At 48.1% G+C, this 27,569-nt stretch overlaps 1 protein-coding gene across 3 annotated transcripts in view; it reads left to right on the top strand.

Moving 5' to 3' along the window:
- Positions 1–27,569, top strand: part of TCF20 (transcription factor 20) — a 135,206-nt gene that overhangs the window by 68,423 nt on the left and 39,214 nt on the right. The gene's annotated exons all lie outside the window — the stretch shown is intronic.

The following is a 27,569-nucleotide window of genomic DNA, read 5'->3' as shown; positions in this document are numbered from 1 at the left end:
ATTTATTTATTTTTTGGCCACACCAGGTGTGCTCAGGGATTACTCCTGTGTCTGCACTCAGGGATCACTCCTGACTGGACTCAGGGGGTCATAGGTGGTGCTGAAGATTGACCCCGTGTTGATTGCATGCAAGGCAAGAGCTCTACCCACTATACTATTTCTTGACCCTTTTTCAGACAACTCATGCTAACTTGTTAACAAGTGTCTTTAATACAGTAGCAAAATCATTTGTATATTACACCACTGATTATTATTTTTTTCTTTTTGGGTCACACCTGGCATTGCCCAGGTCTTACTCCTGGCTCATGCACTCAGGAATTACTCCTGGTGGTGCTCGGGTGACCATATGGGATGCTGGGAATTGAACCTGGGTCAGCTGCATGCCAGGCAAATGCCCTCCCTGTTGTGCTATCGCTCCAGCCCCCAACACCACTGATCTAATGGCTAACATTTATGGATTCCATAGTAAATATCGGATAGCTATACTCATTTAATTCTCACAGAGCAGCCTTTTATGGTTAGTACTTTCTCTGTAAAGTGGGCATAAAGAAAAAAATTCACTGGGGATGAAGAGATGGCAGAGGGGTAAGGCACTTGCCTTGCACACAGCTGACCCGGGTTCAATCCCCAGTACCTTATATGATCAGGGTTCAATCCCCAGTACCTCAGGAGTGATCCCTGAGCCAGAGCCAGGAGTAAGCCCTGAGCATTGCCAGTATGGCCCAAAAACAAAAAGAAAAAATTTCAAGAACAGTTAAATAATTTTAGAAGTTCCCTCAGCCACTAAATTATCAAACCAAGGATGGAAACAGTGGAACCAGCTCTGTGACTCGGATCCAGTATCTCCCTTCGGTGTAAAATACGTGTCTTGTGTAAGCACATCCTGAATGGTGACTTCCTTCCCTACTGCTCCAGCTCACAGCGCCGCCCTGCCCCCCCCCCCCATACACGCACACACTCCAATCCATTCTTCACACTTTCAGCTCAGAGAGTTTTGTGTCTTTTGTTAGTTTCTTTCACTGACTAGTATCAACTGACTAGCGTAAACTCTAGAAGCTGGAGGGTAGAAGCTGCCTTCTTGGTGCTCCCCTGACCCCCCACCCTCCATCCCTGATGTCTTGCCTTTGTTGTAAAGGGTTTGCCAGTTATCTCAGCAACTAAGCTTTACTTTGAATAGGGCAGACTATTAAGTGATGTTCCTGTGTTATTAGGGGTAGGGGATAGGATGAAGGAGAGGCCCTTTGAAGATGCTGAGGAATGCGCTGAGGGGACCAGGCACTGCTTGCCTGTGCTGTCTCCAGTTCCAGTCTCTGATACCACATACAGTCGTCCCCTGAACACTGCCAGGAATTACCCCTGAGAGTGCTGAGTTTGGTCAAACCCTCTCCCCACCAAAATTAAGCACTATGTGTGTAATGAAACCAGGCCCTTGAATAATGTCATTTTGTTTAACGTAGGCTTGGGTGCTTTTTTTCCTCATCATTGTTAAAAGGAAACGACATTGAACCAAGCAACGTTATTCTCAAATGGAAAACTAGAAGTACAGTGGATCTAGCAGTGTGGAATAGAAGGCAGGAAGCTCTAGGGGAAGTCTCTCTGGAGCCTGTATTCTGATGAGTCCCAGTACTTTCCCCAGGGCCTTTGCGAATGCCATGAGGCAGCAAGCACGTTGGCCATCCACTGAATACATAGTAAAGATGGATGGCAAGGAAGGGCTGGTACTAGAAAAACATCAGCAGATCTAGAGACGTGTTAGGGGACCATGGCAGGGTTGAGTCCAGAGGTGGCAGCAGAGGCTGGCGGCCTGCAACAGCAGGACTGCCTTGGGGTCAGGACCTTAATTGCTCCCCAAAATGAATGATGCAGAAGGGAACACAGATTTTTTTTTTTTTTTTTTTTTTAGGAAGATGATCATGAAAGGGTAGGGCTAGTATTTGAGTGTGTAGAGGAAGACTATGATTGATTGTGGTTTTCTGTTCTTCCTGTGTTTGGGGATCGGAGGGGATGGAGCAAGTGGGAATTCAGGAGCGAGGGATCTAACTAACCAAGTAGTGAAATTATTCACGCTTGGGTGTCGTTGGTCCTTTTAGACTGCGAACACTGCCTTTGCTTTATTTTTGTGAATAAATCACGTTCAATAGGTTTAACTCTAATAGCCACACTATACATGAAATCTCTCAACTTACTGATTTCCAGCCGAAAGTTTATTTTACTCTTTGGTCAAAATGAATTACTTTAGAGTGAATGTCATTAGTTCAGTGACGTTTAATATACTTGCAGCACTGTGTACTCACTAATTCTGACTAGCTCTAACTTCAATTTGCTTCTCCCAAGAAAACCCAGGCCTCTTTAGCAGTCCCCTTCGGCCCTGACCTGGTTTGGCCATTTACTATCAGTATGAAATCACATAGTATGTGACCTTTTGTGCCTAATCTATTCCATTTGTCATGTGTCTGAGGTTCGTCTTTTTTCAGTGTTTTCCAAAGTGGCCAGTACTTGGTGCTGCCCACCCAGAGGCCGTTGGAGCACCTTCCAGGCTGTGGTCAGGGAGTGCTTCCTTTCTGCTTGCTGAAAGAGGGTCGGTTTCCAGGGCCCAATGAGTGGTGGTGTGTTTTCCTGAAGAAAGGGCAGTTGGCCACAAAAATTTGGAAACATTATCTACATTGTAGTGGTAACTATGTATATCAATGTTTCCTTTTTCTGCAGGGGTAGCGGGAGACAGCCAGCGGTCTTACTCCTGGCAGTGCTTGAGGGACCATATGCGGTTTGGGGGAATTGAACTGGGGTCTTTCACGTGCAAGGCAAATGCCTTTACAGCCCTGTGCTTTCTTTCCAGCCCCCAGTATTTGATGTTTTTTCCTTGAAGAGTATTATATGTATGTACTATAGTCTATTCACTTTTTTTTTTTTGTTGTTGTTGCTGTTACTTGGCTTGGTTTGTCTTGTTTTGGGGCCACAGCTGATGATGCCCGGGGGTTACTCTGGCTCGTCTCTCAAGGACACTCCTGGCAGGGCTTGGGGCACCTTATGAGCCGTCCAGGATTGAACCTGGGTTGTCTGCGTGCAAGGCAAGTGCCCTCCTGGCTGACCCCCATTTATCCACTCTTATGTTGCCAGCCACTTGGGTAGTTGCCACTTTGGAACTCTTTTGAATAGTGCTGCCCTGAACCTTGGCTTAGGAGTTGTCTTTGGATATGTGTAAATGTGCAGCTGGTGTGTAATTGCTGGGTCAGACGGCAGTTTTTGTTTCATCCTTTGAGGAACTGCTAAACTTTATTTCCGTGGGTTCTTGCACCATTTGAAATTCCCACAGGCAGTGACCCTCTGAAGTCCCAGCTTCACCACATCCTGGCCAATACTTGCAATTTTGTTCTTTTATTATGTCCATCCAAGTGTGAGATAGTAACTCAATGTGTTTGATTTGTATTTCCCTAATAACGTGTAACAAATTTCCCTGTTCCTTTTGGACTTTGTTTATTTGATTTGGAAAAATGACTATTCAGGTTCTTGTTTCTTAATTTGTGGTCTTTTGTTGATTTGGAAGGACTCTTTATTCTTTAATGTTAGACCTTTATCAGATGTGTGACATGCATGGGAAATTTAGCATTTTTTCTTGTTATCATTTAAGTGAGTTAAGGATACATTGAAACTACAGGATTGAAAAATAGTGGGATCTCGGGGCTAGAGCGATAGCACAGCAGGCAGGGTGTTTGCCTTGCACGTGGCCAACCTGGGCTCAATTCTCAGCATCCCATAGGGTCCCCCAAGCACCACCAGGAATAATTCCTGAGTGCATGAGCCAGGAGTAATCCCTGTGCAACGCAGGGTATGACCCAAAAAGCAATTTGATGACCATGTTTTAGTTGTCTGTTTTTCTGATTTCTCTGAAACCGATGTGGTGCTGGGGCTTAACTCGTGTTAGCCACATGCTAAGGAGACACCTTACCCATTTTACTGTCTCTCCAGCCCTCTTTAACCATTTGAGCTTAATAGAAGGAAGAGTACTTAGACATTTTCCCACTGTTTTGTGGGGAAGGGGTAACACACACCCAACTGTGTTTGGGAATGGGCCTCCTGCTCCCAAAACATGGGCCTGGCCTGTGGAGTTGTTTCTCCAGCCCAGGCTTCTTTCTTGTTGTTGTTGTTGTTGTTGGTTCTTTTTTCTTTTGGGCTACACCTGGCGGTGCTCAGGGCTTACTCCTGATTCTGTGCTTAGCTCTACTGGCAGCTTGGGGGACCATATGATGTGCCGGGAATCGATCCCGGGTTGGCCATGTGAAGACAAATGCCCTAATGCTGTACTATTGCTCTGCACCCTTTAAGTTTGCTTTAAAATAATTCTCTTACGAATTAAAAAATCTACAAGTGAGAGCCCGGCAAGCTACCGAGAGTATCGCACCCCCACGGCAGAGCCTGGCAAGCTACCCATGTATTTAAAAAAAAAAAAAGCTACCCATTTGATACGACGAAAACGGTAACAATAAGTCTCACAATGAAACGTTACTGGTGCCCACTTGAGCAGATCGATGAGCAACGGGATGACTGACTGTGACTGTGGCAAGTGCTTGATTTGTGTACCTATTTTATATCCCTATATTTGGGGCCACAGAAATTTTTAAAAAATTGTTTTATTTTATAGGTTACTCCACAATATTTGATTACACTTAATATTCAAACACCAATCCCACCACCATTACACCTTCCCACCACCAAATTCAGGATGTTCCATCCCAAGCCCCAAGCTCTGTCCCAAAACACAAACGAAAGAATATGTTTTGTATTGTCTTTTATGAAGAACTGCCAAACATGCTTACAAAAAAGTGTTCATATAGAAAACAGTGTGAAGGGGCTGGAGTGATAGCACAGCGGGTAGGGCGTTTGCCTTGCACGCGGCCGACCCAGGTTCGAATCCCAGCATCCCATATGGTCCCCTGAGCACCGCCAGGGTGATTCCTGAGTGCATGAGCCAGGAGTGACCCCTGTGCATCGCCGGGTGTGACCCAAAAAGAAAAAAAAAAAAAAAGAAAAAAGAAAACAGTGTGAAGATTGTTCTGTTTTAGCAGGAGCCATTAAGACATTCTATAGGATATCACTAACATGTTAAAGTTTGGGCGATGTGAGCTTTGGTATTTATGTTTGAAAATATGCATATATGCATATATATATTTCCTTCTATGATTTGTTGCCTACTGTCTGAACCCCACCAGATATGGTGTGGTAATTATGGAAAATGGGTAGGGAGTGTCTTATGATGTGTCGCATGGCCGGTTTCACAGCTGCACGGTCCAGGAATATGTTCACTCATGTGTGAAGTTTGGCCCAAGCATGTGGAAAGCAGCCTGGAGCGTGACGGCGGCGTTGGGTTGTGGAAATCAGCTGCCAGGGCTGGGTCCCTTGGGGTGGGGAGGGCTCTCACCTGTCCCCCTCTGGGGTGCCCCGAGTGAAAACAGTCTGGTGTGGAGTCCAGTGGCATGGTTCTGGGGGCCTCATTTTATGCTCCCTTCCGGGAGAAGCAGCCGGGTCACAGAAATTTTTTGAGTAAAAATGGGTTGCAAGAGGAAAAAGTTTAAGACACCCTGTTTTCCAGGTTCAATCCCTGACACCCCGTATGGTTCCCTGAACCTTCCAGGAGTGATTCCTGAGTGCAAAACCAGGACGTTACTCTGAGCATTGCCGGATGTGGCCCAAAACCAAACAGGAGAGAAACCTTGTGCTGAAGGCATTCTCTGCTCCCCAGTGCTGCCCGTTGTCAACGAGTGCTGGGTGGAAATGTCCTTCCTTTTTTGCTTAACCTTTTCAGAGCCGGCTTGCCATGTCAGTTCAAGTATCAGAGGAAAAGGTGCTCATTAGAATGAATTATTTATGGCACCATGAATAGAACTAAGAAAGACTTGTCTGTTTAAATTTAAAACATTAAAAAATTCTTCTTCAGGTAGATGATGGGAGAGTATGAAGACAAGACTCTTGACTTTCTCGTGTCAAGGACCTGGAACTTCGTTTGGGAGGTGTTTGTTGGGCCTGCAAGAGGGATGGAAAAGCTTCTTGGGCTACACCATGGGGCACGTTGGCCTGGTTGTTACCCCTCCAAGTGGTTCTGTGCAAAGGCCTGAGGATATAGTGCTGTTTGGCTCTGTAGTGCCAGGCGGTTACTTGGGTGACTCAACTGTTGCTTGGGTGACAGTTTGTGCTGTCAGGGACCAAACTGTAGCCCCTCTACCATCTTGCCAGCATCAATCCATTGTTTTTCGTTTGTTTGTTTTGGTGTTACACCTGGGGGTGCTCAGGGCTTACTCCTGTCTCTGCGTTCAGGGATCGCTGCTGGCAGGCTTGGGGGTCTGTGTGAGGGGTTGATGATTGAATGTGGGTCTGCTGTATGCAGAGCAAGCACTTTTGCTGTACTATCTCTCTGAGCCCCCATTTTCTTTTTAAGTACTGTTGCTAGTGTTTTGTTCCTGCTGTTTTATTAGTTCTTTGATAACATAGGTAACAAGATTAGTATGATTTAGCATTATCTTATCAAGTGCTCACTTTCAAATGCCTCATATATTCGATATCTTTTTCTTTCTCCTCCTCTATGTTGTCTTCATCTTCTTCCTCCTCTTCTCCTCCTCCTCTCTCTCCTGCTCTTCCTTTTCCTCTTGTGCCTGGCTGTGCTCAGACTCTTTGCTCAGGGATCTCTCCTGGAGGGGTTCAGGGGATCATACAAGGTGCTGGGTATTGAACCTGGGTTGGCTGCATGCAAGGCAGGTGCTTTCCCTGCTGTACTATCTCTCCAGCCTCCATTGTCTTTATTTTTTATTTGGCCTCTAGTTGGATCATGGTAGGTAGTTAACTGTAGCTCTGTATTAGCAGGGTAAGCCTGTCAGTTTTGTTGTAGTTATGGGGGACATTTCTGTGGGACTTAAGGGCCATGAGGGATCGAACTCAGGGCCTTTTATGAAGACATGCTAGGGTAATAGAGGTCACGCTGGGTCTGACTTGATCATGGCCTGTGTGTTGTAGAACTCACAGCAGTTATTCTTTACCTGTTGCTTTGCACTCCCTCCCTCCCCCCCTCCTCTTAAGCTCTGGTTTGTGGGTGCATTAGACCTTCTCACTATTCTTACTGTCACTTATCCTCACCTGTATTTTTAATCCCTTTATCCTCACCTGTGTTACTGTCATATATTACCTCACTGACATTTATCCTCACCTGTATTTTTAATCCTTTTCTGTTTATTCCATTCTGCATAGTTTCTTTTTTTACCTGTCTTTATTAATCAAGTCTCTCTGATTAATCCACATTTAATTAAACTCAAGGATTCTGGGTATTTATTGTGTTTAGTTTGGGCTCATTTTATTCAAACTTGTTGCTTTCTTTTTTTTTTTTCTTTTTTGCTTTTTTGGGTCACACCCAGCAATGCTCAGGGGTTACTCCTGGCTATGCACTCAGGAACTACTCCTGGCGGTGCTTGGGGGACCATATGGGATGCCGGGGATCGAACCCGGGTCGGCCGCGTGCAAGGCAAACGCCCTACCCGCTGTGCTATCGCTCCGGCCCCCCAAACTTGTTGCTTTCAAACCTTCCTATTCTGTGCTGTTTTTCACTGTTTTTTCTTATTATTATTATTCCTAAAACAGTAAATATAATTGCTTATAAACTCTTGACTTAGTTTTAGTATCCCACGAGCCCCTTTTGGTTTGTGACTATTTGTGGTGGTTCTTACCCATGGTGTTCTGTTTATTCATATTTCTGTGTAGTACACAGGGTATTTGAAACATTATTTATAGCATAATTGATGTGTTTTTCCAAGAAGACTTTTAATTGCTTTTTCACAGTGCCTGAGAGTACAAGCAAACCAGAGTGACTATTTAGTGCCTGGGATTGAACCCGGGTCTCAGGTGTGCAAGGCATGCACTTTGCCACTGAGTCACATACCAGAATCGATTTAATCCACGTTGAGAGTTTGGAGTATCTGGAGAAACCATTTGAATCTGAATTTATTGGAAGGTTGATTTTCTTCTCGTTCACGCTTCCTCCTGGGATGCCACCATCAGGGCCCGGTCCTCTGGCTTGGGGGAGTGTAGTTACTGAGTACTTTTTGTTTGTTTGTTTCTTTGTTTTGTGCAGGACCTGGGAGGGCCAAGGCACACAGGGTTGTGTGTCTTGGCCCTCCCCCCGGCAGATCTGCCATTGATTGCCCACCCCAGTTTCCAGTTTTTCCAGGATTTTAACATGGCAAATCCTTGCACCATTGTTTGCTTTTTATTACCTTAAAAAAAGATGCATGAGTGCCAGTTGCTTGCTTTGCAGAGGTGAGGCCTGAGGCAGTGAGCTCCATGCCCGGAACTGTCCTGAGGACAGTCTGGGCGAGGTAGCCCTATTCTTGGCGACCCACAGACTGGGATCTTTGGAACCTCACAGCACGGTGTGCTTCATGGCTGAGTCAGTGAGTCCTGCAGCCAGATCTGTGGCTCAGGGAAGCCCCGCAGCCCCGGTACATAGCATCGTAGCCGAGCCCCTGGGGCACGCAGCAACAGTAGCACCGAAGGGAAGAGGAAAGAAAAGAATTTTTAAGTATATTTTATCCTATTTTTTTTTTTGCACCTAAAAAATTCTCTTTTCCTTGAGTTTATTTATTTATTTGGGGGGGCACACCGGGCAGTGTTCTGGGCTTACGGGCTTACTCCTGGCTCTGCTCGGGGATGACTGGCGGGCCTGGGGTGCCACATGGAGTGCCAGGAATCTAACCCGACTCCGCCACGTGCAAAGCAAACCATTCTGCCTGCCGTGCCAGCTCTCCCGCTCCTTTTGTTGTGTGGGTGAGGGAGGCTTCCAAACAATGCTCAGGGGTCCCTGGCACCACTCCCAGCAACAGTGGCCAGCAAGCTGGACCCATGACTGCTGGGTCCAGAGGTGCAGTGCCCTGTGGTGCCAGGCACTTACCTGTGGTGCGCTAGGAGCCTCGTGGTGCTGCGGATTGTTGAGCCGCGTCTCTGCCGCTTCCCCTGAGTCTGCCTTCCTTCCCTGCCAGTTGACTGGATGGAAGAGTGGGACCGACCGAGACCAGAGGGGTCTGCACACTTGGTTGTGGTGTTGGACTTGACCATGCTTTTAGAATTTAACTCTGCACATGAAGGGAGGTGCTGGGTATTGATGTCTGGGCCTCATCTGCCAGCTAGTCTCTGCCACTCAGCCATCCCCGCATCTCTTTGTTGAGTTTGTACTTTGTCACTGTTAGATGTAGAAAAGGCCTTCCTTGTGTGAACTTACTCTAAAATTTGCCTCGCAGCCCTGCTGTGGGTGAAACCCCAGCCCAGAGCCTGGCTTCTGCCTCCAGGTGCTGCCGAGTATGAGGCCGCCAACGGGTCAGGTGGACCTCGAGTGGGGCTGAGGAGTCTCTCAGGGTTCTGTAGCTGGAGCAGAGGTGGGAAGCCTCTTTTTTTTTTTTTTTTTTGCTTTTTGGGTCATACCCGGCGATACACAGGGGTTACTCCTGGCTCTGCACTCAGGAATCACTCCTGGCGGTGCTCAGGGGACCATATGGGATGCTGGGAATCAAACCCGGGTCGACTGCGTGCAAGGCAAACGCCCTACCCGCTGTGCTATCGCTCCAGTCCCCAGGTGGGAAGCCTTTTGAGTGTTTATAATGCCATTTGCTTCACAGTGTAGGCAGACAGGCCACGGGCAGCCAATGAGAAGCATCTGTGTCTGTCCCGTCACGTGCCAGGCCAGACCATGTGATTGATTGCATAAGCTTTATATGTAGGTCTACAGGTAGATGCCCCTTACCCCTGATTTGGAGTATGGGGTCTCGGACCAGCTGCCAGTTTTTTTTTTTCTTTCTTTCTTTTTGGGTCACACCTGACTATGCACAGGGGTTACTCTTGGCTCATGCACTCAGGAATTACTCCTGGCGGTGCTGGGGGACCATATGGGATGCTGGGGATTGAACCTGGGTCGGCTGCCTGCAAAGCCAACGCCCTACCCGCTGTGGTTTTTGTTTGTTGGTGTTTGGATCCTACCTGCTGTGCTCAGGGCCACCTCCCAGCATGTGGCTTGACAGCTGCTCCCTGCGGTGCTGGGGGCTCAGCTGGGTCTCTGGCATGTGCAGTATGCATGCTAGGTCTTGGAGCTGTCTTCCCCGCCTCTGTCAGTTTTTTTTTTTTTTTTCATCCCAATCTGCTATTTACGCTTATGGTCCTGAGCATGAAGTACTCTGTGCCTGTGATTTCTTGCTAAAAAATGGAAATAACTGTGACAGTGTTGATTAAATTAATTAATAACTAAAGTTTTCAGAATGTTGCCTGACAAATTACTAGATACATTTTAGCTATTAAAGCCCTGTGGAAAATTTAGAAGTAGCTGATTTTTCAGAAAACATTTGTGTCCTTTGACTTTACTTTTCAAATTTGGAATTGCAAGTGATGTTGCTTTCTCATCTCCCTGCTGGCAGGTTTCAGTACTGCAGAGGTAGCGTTGGCTGATCTCTTGGCAGTGGTCAGGGGAGGGGAGACAGTCTCCTTCTCTGTAGACCAGCTCCTCCCAGCTCTTCTCCCACAGTCAGGGCGCCTTCCTCAACAGGGAGAGAGAGTGGCGTTGGGCTTAGGACTCTTACCTTTGGAGTAAGCAGAGGGAATTTATTGGGGTCGGGGTGAATGTTGGGTCTGATGAGGTTTAACTCCGGGACTTATCAGATGCCTGCAGATCCTAGGGCCTGGAGTTTTCAAGATAGTGACTTAATCATAGTAGTTTTTTTGTTTTGTTCTCCCAGGTTTGTTTTGTTGTCATTCATTTATTTGATTGATAACTAATCCTTCAAGTTTCTTCCCATTGTTAGTCTTTGGACTCTCTTGTCATTGGTTTAGACATTCACTTAGGGGTTACAGAGAGGAGAGTAATAGAGTAATCCAATCATTTTAATTTCTGTGATGCTTAACACTTTGCAGATTTATTGTGGATATTCCTCTGAGACAGCAAGGTGGATTACTTTTTTTTTTTTTTTTTGCAAATTCATAAAGTAGGAACTGTGGGTTAAGGAACTCATTTTTGCAAATGCATAAAGTAGGAATTGTGGGTTAAGGAACTCATTTCAGGTCACAGAGCAAGTGGCAAAACCGGTAAGCATTTAAACATAGGTTTCCTGATTCTAAATACAGTATGTTTTCCAATGCATCACCCAGGAGAATCTGTGAAAACAAGTTTAATAGGGGAACAAGGCACTTTACTAAAATAAAATTGTGTATTTGCTCATTTTGCTTGCCAAAATAAAACTACCTTTCCAGATGATGTTTTCAATGGCTCTTGCTGCCACCTCCTTAAGGTGGCTGCTGACGGGTCCCTGATCTGTTCTCCCTAGTGCCAGGCCTCGGTGGGGGCCTCTGAGGCTTTCATGGTGATTTTTCAAGTTTTCTCACAGTAGTTCTTTCTGTCATTTTTTTTTTTTTTTTTGCTTTTTGGGTCACACCCGGCGGTGCACAGGGGTCACTCCTGGCTCTGCACCCAGGAATCACTCCCTGGCGGTGCTCAGGGGACCATATGGGATGCTGGGAATCGAACCCGGGTCAGCCGCGTGCAAGGCAAATGCCCTACCCGCTGTGCTATTGCTCCAGCCCCTCTTTCTGTCATTTTTTGTGTCTGTTAATATGTATCTTGCATCCGTCTCGTTACCGTTATGACTTGCTTTTTTAAAAAATGAAATTAGGACCCTAAATATCATCTAGGACTAGAGGCATTTGTAAATATATTATACTGTTAAGATGCTGTGCTTGTTTGTTTTTCTTTAGAAGAGCCTCCAAATTAATTTACTAAATTCTTTTTTTTGTAGGGGTGTTTATTTTTTGGGGGGGTGGTTGTTGGTCCGGATTTAATCCTGGCTCTGTGCTTGGGGGACTCTGTGGGGAGCTGGTGATTGAACCTGGCTCAGCCAGGTGTAAGACAGACGCCTTACCTATTGTACTGCCTCTCAGATTCGCTGTCTTTTTTTAAGTGGTGAGCTCAGTAACGGAACACTCTTCACGTATAGATGCCTCTAACAAAAATTGACGTGTTTTTGGAGTAGGGTGAAGTGTGACTGCGCAGTGCAGATGATCTCACCTCATCAGCTCTTATGCTCCTCTCCCAGGGACTAATCATCTGGACCCGGCCGTCCCAGGCTTGCCTCCCCAGCCATATGAAGGGGACCCCATAAACTGTTAAAAGGTCCATTGACTTTTATCTGGCGTGTCTGTACGTGGACTTCAGTTCTGCCTTTTGCTTCGTTTGACAGGTTGACCTATGGTATTGGTACCGCCAATAAAAGCAAGTCTCAGTGCTTTGGTTGACTGCATTTCTCATCCCTTTGCCCCAGCAGGCCAAGGGCATGTTAAAAATCAGTCTGTCCCATCTTGTATTTCTTCTGTAAGGTTGGGTGGTGGGAGTGGGGAAGTACTTTTGTTTTACAATGTGTTATTTGTTCGTACATGAACTTGAGTTCATCTATCCATATTGGTCACTTGGTGTTACAAGAGCTTCTTTCACTTTAAACAGGTCTGATTTACTGGCTGGTGTCTTCACTTATTATATAAGTATCTTTCAACTTTTTTTTTTTTTTTTTTTTTTGCTTTTTGGGTCACACCTGGCAATGCACAGGGGTTATTCCTGACTCTGCACTCAGGAATTACTCCTGGCGGTGCTGTGGGACCATATGGGGTGCTGGGATTTGAACCCCAGGTCGGCCTCGTGCAAGGCAAACGCCCTACCCGCTGTCTATGGCTTCAGCCCCTCAACTTTTTTTTTCTTTTTTTTTTTTTCTTTTTGGGTCACACCCGGCAGTGCACAGGGGTCACTCCTGGCTCTGCACTCAGGAATTACCCCTGATGGTACTCAGGGGACCGTATGGGATGCTGGGAATTGAACCCGAGTCGGCCTCGTGCAAGGCAAATGCCCTACCCACTGTGCTATCACTTCAGCCCCCTCCCAACGTTTTTAAAAGTATCTTTTAATATTTCACATTTCTTTGTACTAAACTTTATTTGCTTTGGGTTTTGGGCAGTACCTGACAATCTTCAGGAGCTACTCCTGGCTTAGTGCTCTGAGATCATTCCTGGTGGTGCACGGGAATCTGTGTGGTGTCAAGGATCAAATCCAGGCCTTTTGCATACAAAGCATATGTTCAATTCCTTGAGCTGAGTGTGGTGTTTTTTTGTTTTGTTTTGTTTTAATGCCCTTTGAAAGCTCAGTGCCTTTGGGAAGTACCTAATTTAAAATTGTTTTTTTAAATTTTTAAGGTTTTTTTGAGCTACAGCTAGAAGTGCTCAGGGCTTACTCCTGGCTCTGAGCTCAGGGATCATTCCTGGCAGGGCTTGAGGGACCCTCTGTGGCTCCAAAGCTTGAACCTGGGTCGTTTTGTATGCAAGGCAAGTGCCCTACCTGCTGTACTACCATTCCAGTTCCTAGAAACTCTTTTTAATTTTTACTTTTAGGGTTTTCCCTAAAATAAAGGCAGTGCTGGGGTAGACACCCTGGCCATACTCAGTCCATCAACCTAGATGTGGCAGCTTATGCTCAGGCTCCATGGTACAGTGCTTGGAGACCACCAGAGCTGCGCCGCAGGGCACTAAAGGGCCTGGTGGTCCTGGGGATTAAACCCAGGGCCAGTTAAACTGTTTCCTTGGCCCTACAGATGAAAACTTTTAAGTCTCCATTGGTTATTTTTTTTTTTTTGTAGAGAGGGAAAATTATATTGTCAATGCATTTCGCCAGCATTTGAATGCTTGCTCTGTCTTTGTACCCCCTCTCCCCGCAAAAAGAGGAGGAGCTGGAGAAATAATGCAGCGGTTAAGGTGCTTCCTGCTGCTCCAGAGGGTGCACCTTTGCGGGCACACAGCAGTGTCCCCAGGTCTGGTAAGAGGCCTGGCTCATTCAATTAATACTTGCTGCCTATGGAAATTAGCCTTGATGTCCTGCTGTCTCCCCAAACTTAGGGTCTCAAATATAATCCTGATCTCATTCCTTCCTTCAGGAGCACTGTTCCACCTAGGAGTCCTGGGCTGGGCTGGTAGCTTGTTAGCAGGTGGGTCCTGGTTCTGCAGGGCTCAGGATCACATTTTGACCATGTGCTCAGGTGTCAGGAAAGCTCAGGGCCCCCTTCTTGGGCTGCACCTCTGTCCTCTTCTTACACTTGGCTCTTGACATATCAGCTGTTGTCTTTTGTTTGGGATGGGGGTGAAGGCGGTAAGATGGGGAGAGTGGGGAGGCGGCCAAGCAGGTCTCAGGGTGTTCGGGTGCCACTCCTGACCGCATGGGACCAGGTGCTGTGGGCCACATGGCATTTGGGTGCTGGGGAGACCATTCGGTGCTGGGGGTTCAACTTGGGGCCCGAATCATGCACTGCAGCTCTTGGGAGTTCTCTCTAGACCCAGCCGTGTTGTTCTCCTAAGGCTCAGTGTTTGGACTCACTTCCCACTGGTCTTTAGGCCTGTCCTCACCTCGCTGAGTCCTCTCCGAGGTCACTTCCTCACCTATGAGAGCTGAGCCTGACCTTAACTATGCTGCGTAAGCCCCAGTTTCCTCTATGCTATCTCTGGCCCTTTAGATCCCCTTATTTTTCTCTGAGCATTTCTGAGTTCCTGATATAGCTTTGTCTGAGTGTTTGGACACTCTTTTCAGACTTTGAGAGGCTTGCTCATAGCGGATCCCAGACCAAGACCCAGTGCCCTGGGTGCAGTGTTTGCTCGATGTTGTCTATTTAGTGACAGATATACATATGTGGTCGATGTCTCCCCTGTGACCTGTGGGCTTTGGGGAGTGGAGATTTCCCCCCTCCTGTTTGCTGCTTAGCCTGCGCGTGTTCTCCAGTGCCCCTTCACTCCTCGGGCTTTCAGCCTTGCCATCACTGGGTATTGGCTGTCTGCCGCGCTGTTCTCTAAGGGCTTTCTGTGATGTTATTTAATTTCTGAAGAGTTTTGAAAATAAGTAGCATGGCTCTAGTCTTTTTTTTTTTTTTTTTTTGCTTTTTGGGTCACACCCGGCGATGCACAGGGGTCACTCCTGGCTCATGCACTCAGGAATCACCCCTCGCGGTGCTCAGGGGACCATATGGGATGCTGGGATTCGAACCCGGGTCGGCCGCGTGCAAGGCAAACGCCCTACCCGCTGTGCTATCACTCCAGCCCCAGCATGGCTCTAGTCTTAAAAAAAAAAAAATTGTTTTTTAAATGGTCATTGTCATCCTAACTTTTTGCATTCTTCCCAGCCATTTTCTGGATATCGGTTTAAAGTTTATCCGTAACAAAAGAAAGTTGGAAGTTGCTTCACAGCTTAGGAGGAATCTTGGCAAGATAGTGCATGTATCATTCATTTTACCCCAGGTGTAGCGAGTTTCGTTCTGTGGAGCACTAGAGGAAAAACCAAGGCTTGACGAAGTAATTGGCTCGAGATCTCTCTGGGAGTAAGGGTTTGACTACGTGTGGGCACAGAGGCTGCTAGCGAAGGGCACACATGGATGGTGCACATCTTGCCAGGAGAGACCCGGAGATGAGATGGTGAGCACCGGCAGGTGTTGGCACTCCAGACTTGGGCAAAAACTCAGGCGAAGTTCCACCTGTGGGGGTGGGGAGACATCGCGTGTCCGTGGAGTAGGTGACATGAGGTTGTGAGAGGTAGGTCTGGAAATTCTCTTGGTGTCAGAAGTTCAAGCCCAGTGGCTCTTAAACTAGTTAAGTATAAAACCAGAATTTTGTCTGTTTGTAAAATGTGTCAGATAAACTGAGAAGACCAGTGGCACCTCTGTACCCATCACCCAGATTTAACAGATGTCACAGTTGGTGCCTTCTGAGTCCCCTCCTCCACTTAGACCCAGGACACCAAACACCATGCCTTTTCCATGTATATTGTTTCTAAAATTATCTACAGTCATACAGAGTTGAGAGCGAGTTTGTAAAAAATCCATTTGTTATTTAAGATAATACAGTACGACTCCTTAGAAGCCCGGTCCTACTACAGGCTCACAAGTAGCCGCTCGGGCTGGTGAGATGTGCCTCCGTTAGGCAGAGGCGTCTCCTGGCTAGCAGGCACAGTGAAGGATTCTCCACTGTACCTTGTCATTTGACTGCCTCTCAGAAAGCCAGCCTCCCCTTCCTCCTCCCTCCCCTCCCACCTTCGTTCTTTCCTGTTTTCTTTCCAGGTGCCACACTTGGTGGCACTCAGGGGATGCTTGTGGCTCTGTGCTCAGGTGTGAACCCCAGCAGTACTGAGGGCACCATGTGGCTGACTCCTTTCTTGTCCCCCCCAAAACCCCCCACCAAATTTTCTTAAAACTGTCAGCATGGTTCCTCAGGAACATGAATATTTTCTTCTAAAATGAAAAATGGGGATCAGGGTGGGGGACTTGGAGAGATAGTACAGCAGGTAAGGCTCTTGCCTTGTATGTGGCTGCCTCGGGTTCGAACCCTGACAGTCCCCTGAGTCCCACCAGGAGTGATCCATGAGCAAAGCCCAGGGGTAAGCCCTGAGCACTGTCGGGTGTGGTCCCAAAACAAAAATACAATAAACGAGAAACAGGGTTTTTAAAAAATAATTTTATGGATCTTGGGTGTTGAAGTCTAAAATTATTTTTCTTCCAGAAAAGTATTACCCTTTAATTTATTGTCACTTAGAAGAAGTTGGTAGCCTGCGAGCACATATTTCCAGACTCTTCCTGGTTTTTTAAATTTCACTGAAGAAAATTAACATCTTTCCTTTTTCTTTCTGTTCCCCCCTTTGGTGAAGCAAGGTAGTTTTTATTGAAACTTATTTTGAAAGATGTAAGGGGAGAGAGGGAGAGAAGTACTTGTCTGAGAGAGAACACAGGCTTCTGCAGAGTGGGAATAAGCAAAGAAACAAGAGACCAGCAGGTGAGCTCCCTGTTCAAGGAACCCGGCCTTGAAGAGCGAGCAGCATATTCCCTTTAGGGGAATTCTGGGATTCACTTTTCAAACCCGATGGGAGGGGCTCGCAGCAGTGGCGCGGTGAGTCTCTTGGCTGAGATTTCCAGCCAAGGGGGTGTGAAAGATGAGGGTGAAGAGCGTGGGGGTTGGCTACCTTTAGCACAGTGCCTTTGTAGGTGAAGCATTGCATATATAGACATTATGGGAAATAGACCCGGTCTCTTACCTCTTGTCACATGTCATGATGAACGGGGGCCCCCGTTCAGTGGCAAAAGCCGTGAAACCACAAGTTTCATGTGCGGCTCACTGCCAAACAGGGACCCCTGTGGCCTCAACAGTGTGTGAGCTCTCTGCACTGCACACAGCCAGACCCAGGTCCTGGCAAGCATGTGTGTGACCCTAGCTTTGCAGCAGCAGCAGCAAAAGGGAAGGAGACAAAATCAATTTCAGAAGTCGGTTTAAACGCCGGGGAGGTTAGGAAGAACCCTGGAAGGGAGGGCTGGGATGGGAGGCAGCCGGCTGTGTTCACTGACCCTGTGCACCACAGAGAGAAGCCGCAGAGCAGGCATGCGTGTATTATGCATGTTGTCATTTCTGTCTAGAAGCAGCAAAGTCCCAGGAGCAATGACCAGTTGTTTAGGGCCAGACCTTTGCTTGTAAATGCTCTTCTCCTCTCCACCTCTGGGTGTCCTTGGAGAAACGGCTGGTTCTGGAAGTTGGGGCAGGGAAGTACAAGATAGCACACAGTGAGGAACAGTTCAAAGAGGGCACGTGTCAGGACATGGGAGTCTGTTTGAAGAGGTTCCCATTGGCTTAACTGGTTAATGACTGCATGAATGAAGCAATATATGGACAAAGAGGGGAAGTTCTGCCTGCTCAGGATAGCTCAGGGACCAGAGTTTTGCAACCGGCAAGGAGATGGAGTCACAGGGGAGCTGTATGAGCATGGATGTGTGGCAGGGAACAAGGTGCTGGTATAGAGGCGTGGCCTCTCCGAGGAGGTCACTACCAGTTTCAGAGTGACTGAAACTGGTAGACCCCAGCACAGTACTGATGGGGTCGCTGAGTGGAGAAATGCGACATAGACAGACTCAAGCAGGTGACAGTGCTGTTCTCCGAAGAGTGGCTCGGTTCTCCCTCTACCCCGACAGGGAGAGTGGAGCCTGCGCCGTGTACATTCAGGAGAAGTGTGTGGGGCCCCGGCCATGGAAGGCAGGAGCAGAGAGGAACAAGCCCTGGCGAGTGAGGCATCACCTGAGACTGTTCCTGGGTCTGATCTTGAACCGGTGGGAACCGTGCTGTTGGGATAACTCACAGCACCTGAATTCAAGATTCAGGTGAACCTCGATTGCGTTAGTGATGGAGCATGAAGATTGGTTTCCTAGTGTGGAGGACGGTGTGCTGGTTATGTAGGAAATGTCCTTGTATTTGGAAATAAGCCGTGTTCATTCGGAGTACATAGGTAATGACTGTGTGGGAAACAGGGCAAATGATTTGAAACATTAATTATCAGGGGCCAGGGCTCATGTGGTAGATCACATGCCTTACATATGTGCAAGGCACTGCCTGGTTCCCTAGATACCATTGGTGGGGCCCTCCCACGGCAATTAAAGAAAAATCAGTTGGGCAGCCTGGTTGAAGAGGGGGGTTATTGGAGTCTGCGCTGTTTTCTGTCTTGCGGTGGAGGCTCTCCGGCAGAGCTCAGGGGACCTGAGTCACTCTCCAGGATACTCAGTCCAGCTGTTGGGGGTTGGTGCTTCAGAGCTGGGCTCAACAATGTGTCTGTTGGGCTCAGTGGTGGTGGGGGGGGGTGAGGGGTGGGGCCAGGGCAAAATAGTATTCTTCCATTTTCCTGTACTTTTGGGAAAAAAGGTTGAAGATCCTGAAAAGCTTTGGTCACTCTTAGGTTTACAAACCTGTGAGACTCAATCTCTTAGTGACACTTGGTTTGGGTCTTTGCATCAAGAGATGCTTTGTGTATTTTAGCCTCTTTGTTATTTTTTGTTTTGAGCTCTTTTTGGGAAAGTTTGTGATTTTCATCACAAAGCTTTTAGCACTTTCACCTTGGATTAGTTCTCTGGTATTCTTCTTCCTTCCCATTTTTACTAAGACACTATGGATTACAGTACTGTTAATGATGGTTTCATGCATACATGGTTCCAACACTCTGGTACACTTTTAATTTTGTTGCTGTGCCAAGGAAAACATTTTTGCCTATGCATTGCAACATAAATGCTTCCTATGACCCTTTTGTCTATGGAGATTTACAAATGATGCACAGTTACAACCTTTAAATGAGAATCCAGTCATGGCCTGAACCCTTGGACTCAACTCTTTTTTTTTTTTTTTTTTTTGCCTTTTGGGTCACACCCAACAATGCTCAGGGGTTACTCCTGGCTTTGCACTCAGGAATTACCCCTGGCAGTGCTTGGGGGACCATATGGGATGCCGGGGATCGAACCCGGGCCGCGTGCAAGGCAAACGCCCTCCCCGATGTGCTATCGCTCCGGCCCCTGGACTCAACTCTTAATGAATATTTGTAGATACCCCCAGCTAGCCTGAGAGACGACTGGGTCCTTCTCTTGCCCCTTACCCCAGAATCCGTGGCCACCCTGCGCGTGAGGGTGTCTGGACTGGTGCGAGGTGCCCTGTGATATTAGACCTACGGCTGTCCGGGGCAGGTGGCTGGGCTGCTCTGGCCTGCCAGGAGTAGGTTTATGGCCTTTTCCTCACAGTTACAGAGCACACGCTTGATGGATGCTGCAGCCGCTGGGTGGTTTGATGGGATTCTAAAAATAGGCCTGCCCACTGTGGAGTGGGATTCAGCTGTTTTTAAGCCTGGTTCAGAAAAAAATGGCTCCAAGCCGGCGCTTTCTGTGAGCGCGCTCCCTGGGCTCCATGGTGTCTGGGACGTGTGGAGTTGGCATCAGGGTTTCTGGAGCAGAAATTCTAGAAGCCTGGCAGTGCCTCCTCTTCCCCAGCTGCCCTGGACTGGTGCGGCGTCCTGGGCCTCCTCTTTTGCCCTTTGCACAGGGAACTGCATTGCTGTTTGTCAGTCGAGCAGAGATGTGTGAGCTAGTGTGAGGGATTTGTTTTTGCTGTGGGATGAATGAGATTTTAAGGCAGTTATTTTCTTCGTAAGCACTAATATGAGTAGAAATGTAAATGAAGAAAGTCCTTGGACAATCCTTCCCTCCTGGATTAGTAAAGGGTTTTAATTTCCCCGACTGTTCTCTTTGGCCCTCTACCAGAAATGAAAGTTCAATATCCAAGTAGTTGTAACCATGAAATGGGTATGACTTTATCTGTTACTTTTCTTTATCAGACTGTACATAATAAGCTTTTTCTATGGCGCCTAGAGTCTTTATTATTTTATTTTTGTTGTTGTTGTTGGGCTGTTAGGCCTTATTTGGCTGTGCTCAGGACTTGCTCTTGTTTCTGCGATCAGGGATCCTTGTCGGTGGAGCTTCTGGGACCATATGGAGGCCCACGGAATCGAACCTGGGTTTGCTGCTCTACGATCATTTCCACCTGGTTCCATTCTCTACTGCTTTTTTCTGGCCTATTGAGAGACTTGCTGTGGTTTGAGGAAGGCTTCCTGCAGAAGGGCAGAAGGGGATCGGGACTGGGTGTCACCATCTCATGCTGTGTTGCTTGCTCAACTTCTCCACACCTGTGTCTGTAAGGAACCACTCTTTAGAGTGAGGGTGAACTACTTTGACTTTTATGCAAAAGCGCCTGGTACAGGGGGTGGTAGGTGTTAGATGTGCAGTAAATAGGGGAGCACTGCATTGGTGACAGATTTGACTGAAGTCATCAGAATCTTAAAACTGGGTTTGGGTGCTCCTTGCTGAGTTTGTGGTGCAGTGAAAGAGAGATCACGAATTTCACAGTCAAAAGAACTTGAATGCTAGGGTATTGGGTACCTTTCATGCTAGAAGAGAGTCTTAACCGCGAAGTCTCTTATTATTTGGCTCATCTTGGGTTTTTTTTTTCTCTTTTCGAAGTTGAAATATGTGTAAATCTGTATAGTGCCTAGAACATTCATTAAGAGGTGGTGTTGTATTAATGCCCACACCTTAGCTACTAGTTAAAGGAACATGCACTTTACCAAATTTATTACTACACAGAGAAAAAGCCACAAATCCTCCGTTTTCCCTTGTAGAAAAGATCGCATTTCCAGAGCCCTTAATTTTGAGAATCTGCCCAGGACACTAGGAAGGAATTTGTAGACCCGGGGATGCTTTGGGAAGGATTGTGGTCACAGAGGGTCCACAACACAGAGGGAGAGGAGTGGGTTTGCTCACAGAGTGCAGAGGAGCTGAGACTGTGCTGGGAAGATGCCAGGGGGCTTCAAGCACAGGGGAGGAACGGCTGCCCAGTATCAGGTGCAGAAATGCCCTTCCCATGAGTGGCTCTGGGACAAGAGTGACATGGAAACGATGGGGCAGGGCATGGTAGGAGGGACAAAAGGCAAACACCAGAAAATACAGGAGCAGGATTCAGAGATGTCAGAAATTCAGAGTGTCAGGAAGAGAAAAGCAGCATTTTGGTTTTTGTCACTGAAGATTAATTTAGTCACTCCTTAGTCGTGAGAGAGGAGTATAGAGATTATGCACAATGATTAGATTTTTTTTTTTTGGTTTGGCTTTTTGGGCTACACCTGGGGCTCCTGCATGCGAAGCGCCTACTGCAGTCTTGAGCTGCCTCCCTGGCTCTATATTTTAAATTCTCCAGTTCTTATAGAAATCACTGTGGCCAGGAGTGGCTCTGCTCAGTGGCTGCCTCCCGAAGACTGGAGGCTCCAGTCATTGCCAGATGGTTGCATAGTCCTGCAGCATCCTCTCACCCCCTGGTCAGAGCCCAGTACCCGGCGCTGGGGCTTAGTTTTGGCATTCCCTTCAGTTTGGAGCCCTGGGCATTTATTACTTCCCTGCAGCTTGGCTGTGCGTTTTGTCTGACATTTCTAGGTGTTTTGTAGAGGGAGGATTTTGAGTCCCTCTGGTATGCCATATTGCATGAAATAGAAGTCTCTCACTCCCCAAGTGATGATATTCTGCTCTGAAATCCTGGGAATGAGAGGGAGAACTCTATTAGTCAGGGTCCTGGTAGGAAACAGATGGCACATTCACACTGTGTAATTGGAGGAGCATTTAATTGTATCGTTCAGGGTTCATTCAGGAAAAGGAAAGCTTTCTCTTCCAGCTCTGAAAGGTTTTGCTGAAAGAAATAAGGATTTACCCAACCATTGGAAGGAGTGGGTCTGGGAAGTCAGGGCTGGTGCTCCTGACGGTCGCAGGATCCTGAGCCCCTCAGCGAGTGGTGCCCCCTCCGCACCATGAAGGTCAGCTGCCGGGAAGCTGTGTCCAATGCAGCTACCGCCAGGGTCAGCTGCTCCTTTTCTTCCGTCTTCCAAATCTCTCTCGTGCTTTTCTGTCCAACGCTAGCCCTGTTCCCAGCATGTGATCTGCAGAGGAGAACTTAGAGGGTGATGGTGAGGGACCATTTGCAAAGATGAAGCAGACGGGAGAAACGGCATCTCGAGCTGGCAGTAGCAGCTGTTACTAGCCTTCGGCCTGGAAGGGAAGAGGCCCCTGCAGTTCCTGGGGCAGAAGCGGTTGGTGGCTTGTCTCAGCCAGCCTCAGGGACTGCAGGGTGGAAACCGGAGAGAAAATTCCTCCTTGCTTTCCTCCTTTTCCCAGCCAACCAGTCTTTGAAGCTAGAAGGTCCTTTGGAGCCATTTTCTGTTTGTTTTTGTTTTGGGACCACACCTGGTAGTGCTCGGGAGGTTCCTCCTGGCTCTGCACTCAGGAATCACTCCTGGGGGTGCTTCGGGGACCATATGGGGTGCTGGGGATCGAATGGGGTCAGATACTTGCAAGGCAAGTGCCCTACCTGCTCTACTATCTCTCCGCTAGCTTTGGGGCCTTTTGACAGCCCCTAGAATATACCGCCCCCCTCCTGGCACAGGTGGGACAGGAATGCATGAGAAAGGCTGCAGGCAGCTGGCTGCTGCAGAGGGCTGTAACTTAGAAGCGGTGTTTTTTAAGGTAAGTAAGAATGAGCAGAACATTGTGATTAAACTTGGAAAAGGAGAGTTACTCGAAAAGAAGGCAGAAACTGTGTTGGAAACAGTTTGGAGAACTTTGTGACTTTTCGAAGAACAGAGAACAGATCAGAGAGTGGGGGGTGCTGGCCACGGAGGAAGAAGGGGAATGTCAGTCTCCTTTGGAGCACAGGAGGGTAGTGGAGGCTGCGCTCTGGTGCCCTCTTCCATAGACTCAGGGACATGGAAGCCCAATGCTCTGGTTCTTGCTGGTACCGCCTTAACACTCCAACCACTGAGGAAGCTAGGAGAGCGGCAAAGGGCAGGGGACGGAAAGGAAGTTGAAATGGGAGGTTTGTGGGACGAGAAAATTCAGGCGTTTCTCATTATTAATCACATGCTTCGGACTGATGATGAGGATACTTTGAGTTGTCTTAAATGGCAGTATTGGAGTGATTTTTTTGTTTTTTTTTGGGTCACACCCGGCGATGCACAGGGGTTACTCCTGGCTCTGAACTCAGGAATTACCCCTGGCGGTGCTCAGGGGACCATATGCTGGGATTAGAACCCGGGTTGGCCGCGTGCAAGGCAAACGCCCCACCCCCTGTGCTATCGCTCCAGCCCCTATTGGAGTGATCTTTGTTATTAGCCTGTTTCCTACGCTGATGGCAGTGCCCCATATACTACTCCGTGTATTCTTTGAAGTGCTGGGGTACCTGGCTTTCCTACTTGCTTTCCTTAGAACTCCTAAAAAAGATGAACTTGCACCGACTTTCTGGTAATCATTTACTTAGAATATTGAATTTGGTTTATTTAGGATGTTTGTGTACGGGCGGGGGAGGGGACTTCTGTTCTTCTGGCCAGTGAATCAGAACCCATGAGTTGTTGGGAGAAGGGTCAGCAGGGCTTCCGAGACGCCGGGAGTAGGCCTGCGTAGACTCCTATCCAACTCGTTTTTCCTTCTGTGTAAAGTGGCACACTCAGCGGTGCTCAGGGCTTACACTGGCTCTGCTCAAGGTCTCTCCTGGCCGTGCTCTGGGGACCACATGCAGTGCTGGGGCTTGAACCCGTGTCGGTCTCTCTCAGGACAAGCACTATCTGATAGGACAGGTTCAGGCGCTGCGGCTCAGGTGACCTTCAGCTCTCCTGAGCTCCTGTTTGGGAAAAATTGAGAGCAAGTAGCAACATTGTTTATACCAGATTTTTCAGAAGCCTCCTTTTATTTACAGAGGGCTAATTAAGCAACACTGTAAACTATTTCTTACGGAGAAATGGTCTTTTTGAGGAAGCTTTTAATTAAACTGCTGCATTTAGTCTGTGCTCGGCGTAACCTGTGTAGCCCCTTATTTTCCGCATAGGATAGGGCCGCTGGCGTGTGGCGCTGGGAGCGCCCCATTAGCAGAAGCAGAGCTTGTGGGCAGAGTCCTCTTCAGCTCAGTGAAACGGGTGGGAGCAGCTGAGGTGGAGGTTGAGAAAGGACACACGCAACGTCATGTTGGTGGCTGCACACTTGGACGGCTGAACTGTGACAGAACAAGCCGCGCCAGTCCCTGGCCCTTGATCCCCCTGGCTGTGTGGGAGGGCTGTGGCCTGAGGCAGACGGCCAGGCCCCGCAGCTCAGTGAATTGTTTGGGCTCCCTTGGCTGGGAAGTGCCGCTGGGGTGTGATGGGGTTTCAGCAGGTCACGGAAACACGGAGCAGTGTGCCGCGGAGGCCTCCGGAAGAGGATGCCTTGTGTTCATTTAAAGATGGCGTTTATCATGGGGCTGGAGCAATAGCACAGTGGGTAGGGCGCTTGCCTTGCACATGGCCGACCTGGGTTCGATTTCCGGCATCCCATATGGTCCCCTGAGCACCGCCAGGAGTAACCCTTGAGCATCACCGGGTGTGACCCTCCCCCCCAAAAAAAAGGTGGCATTTATCAGAAGCAGAGACCCTAGTTAAGCTCTTTCCAGAAGTGAGCCGGACTCCTGAGAGGCACTGACCCTTGAGCCATGATCCGCCCATGGAACAGTCTGAAGTCTCCGGGTCTTGTGTGACTGGGTACGGGCAGCACCTCAGCATTACACCCCCATCTCTGCATGGACAGAGGTTTGGTTTTGGATATACCTGGTGATACTCGGGAAGGTGTGGTACCAGGGATGGATTCCAGGTGTCCTGCACGCTAGGCATGTATGTAGTCTGTTGGTAATGAACTCTCTCTGGCCGACATGTGTTTTTGTCATTCTCTGAGGTCTAGTTCCCACGCCATTTACTGGTTCCAGCCTGAAAGGCTGGAGGGGAAAGTGCTTCATTGTTCCAGGCTAACCCCAAGGAACAGTTTCTGCCCACTGAAGGCTACAGCTAGTGGGGGAGAGTCAGTATGTAAGTGGCATGTGTGTGACTGGGGGAGGCAGGTTGGTAAGGCAGGGGGCGCTGTGGAGACTCTGGGTGAGGCTGCAGAGTTAGCAGTTTTCCATTATTAATGGGATGGCCAGGGAAGACCCTCCTAATCTAGCAGCCTTTCTCTTGCTGTGGAGAAAGGGCAGCCCAGGTGTGGTGGTTCCTCTGGAAATGCCACTGGCCGTTCCAGGTTCGGAGGTTAGAGGGTAGGGCAGGCTGTCAGGAGGAAGTGGGCCTCCTGGGGTGGTGTAAGACTTGGAGATAGAGAATACAAACTTACCTTTTAGGGCCAGGGTGATAGTACAGCAGGTAGGGTGCTTGCCTTGCAGCTGGTGGACCCAGGTTCAATTCCTGGCATCCAGTATGGTCACTCTAGCCTGCCAGGAGTCAACCCTGAGCACTGCCAAGTGTCCCCTCCCCCCCCAAAAAAAAACAAACAAAAAAATGAAACAAAAACCTAAAACTAAAAGCAAATTTTCCTTTAAAAGTATTGACTTGACTGTCAGCAATTTTCTTTTCAACTCCCTGTAGTAGGGAACCAAAAAAGTAGCTGTATAATAAGCCCTGGTTGGAAACTCTTTCAGCAGCTCATCCTGGCCTGTGTTTGTTTCATAATCACTCTTTAAAATACTTGATGTTGGGGTCAGGGAGCCAGCTCAGCAGTCGGGCTACATACTTCGCGTATACCAGGACCATGTTCAGACCACAGCTCCACATGCCGCCCAGCTCTCACGGTGTTTGTGCCCTGGTGGGGTACCCCAGGGCCCAGAGCAAAGCTCTAGCACTGAAGCACTGGCGGGTCTGCTGATCTCAGGCCCCAGGCCCCTTGAACACTGCCTGGGAGAACCAAACCCACCTCACGCCCCAATATTTGATACTAAAATCATTTGGCTTTGTCTTAATTCATTTGGCTCAGAAAAAGACAGACTAGAAAAAATAAAATTCCTCTTGGTTTTAGAGGAGCATTACATTCTGTTCATTACTATTAGCAGAATATGTGGTGACTTTGGGAGGAACCCAGGTGCTTGGTTTTTACTTAGTTTTGGTTTTGGGGCCACACCTGGCCATGCTCAGGGGTTTACACCTGACTCTGCACTTAGAAATTACTCCTGGCAGTGTGAAGGGGATCATGTAGGGTACCGGGGATCAAACCCAGGTCAGCCTTGTGCAAGGCAAAGTTCCCTACCTGCTGTACTATTGCTCCAATCCCCTGAGTGTTTGGTTTAGTAAATTATTTTCCTCATATCCTTTGCAGTCCTCCAAAGTGACCTATTAGATTCCCTTTTTTCATAATACTGGCTAGTGATAACTTGGTCAAATCCTGGATCAGTTCAAAACACCAAAAAACAAAACCAAGATAATCTCGTTGGGGGTTGAAGGTCTTAGTTCTTATAAACCTTCAAAAGTAATCTTTGACTGGTCAGTGGCGCTCTTCCTTATACTGCCCAGTTCTTCGGAGTGAGTGGTGAGAAGGAAGCCTTGGACGGAATCGTGATAGTACAGTACTGAGTGAGTGTCTGCAGGAATTTACACTGATTGGCATTGAGCAGCCCGGGGCCTGAACTCATCACTGTAGGCTCGCAGTAACACGCTTCGGCCAGGCTAAGGGGTTCCCTTCTGTTCTCGGACAGCTTTGCTTCTCAGCCAGGCTGGAGGGGAAAGTGCTTCATCGTTCCAGGCTCAACTCCACGATCAGTCTAATGCGTGACATGTACTTGCTCACTCCTCCTGCACCGGAACTTGAAGACTTTTTTTGAGGAATCCTTTATTTGGGAGGGGTGGCCGTGCTCGGGGCTTACTTCTGGGTCTGTGCTCATGGTCACTTCTGGTGGGCTCTGGGGACCATGTGGGATACTGGGGATTGAACCCCTGTCTGCCATGTGCAAGGCAAGTGCCCTACCTGCTGTACTGTTTTCTCCAGCCCCTGAAAACTTTTTGTTTTGTTTGGGGGCCATACCGGACAATACTGAGAGTTTACTCCCTTACTCTCTTGACTCAGAAATTACCTTTTGCAGGCTCAGAGGATCATATGGGATGTCAAGGATCAGACATGGATTGCCTGTGTGCAAGGCAAACGCCCTACCTATCACCTGTGCCTCCCCCGCCTCCTGCCCCTCCCCCCCCGCTGCCAAAGACTTGTTTTTAAATGACTGTTTTTTATTGGCAGTAACAGCCATCCCCCCCCTTTTTTTTTTTTTTTGCTTTTTGGGTCACACCCGGCAATGCACAGGGGTTACTCCTGGTTCTGCACTCA

This window comes from Sorex araneus, chromosome 6, assembly GCF_027595985.1.
Source record: "Sorex araneus isolate mSorAra2 chromosome 6, mSorAra2.pri, whole genome shotgun sequence".
Taxonomy (NCBI): domain Eukaryota; kingdom Metazoa; phylum Chordata; class Mammalia; order Eulipotyphla; family Soricidae; genus Sorex; species Sorex araneus.
This window is presented reverse-complemented; position numbering and strand designations above follow the sequence as displayed.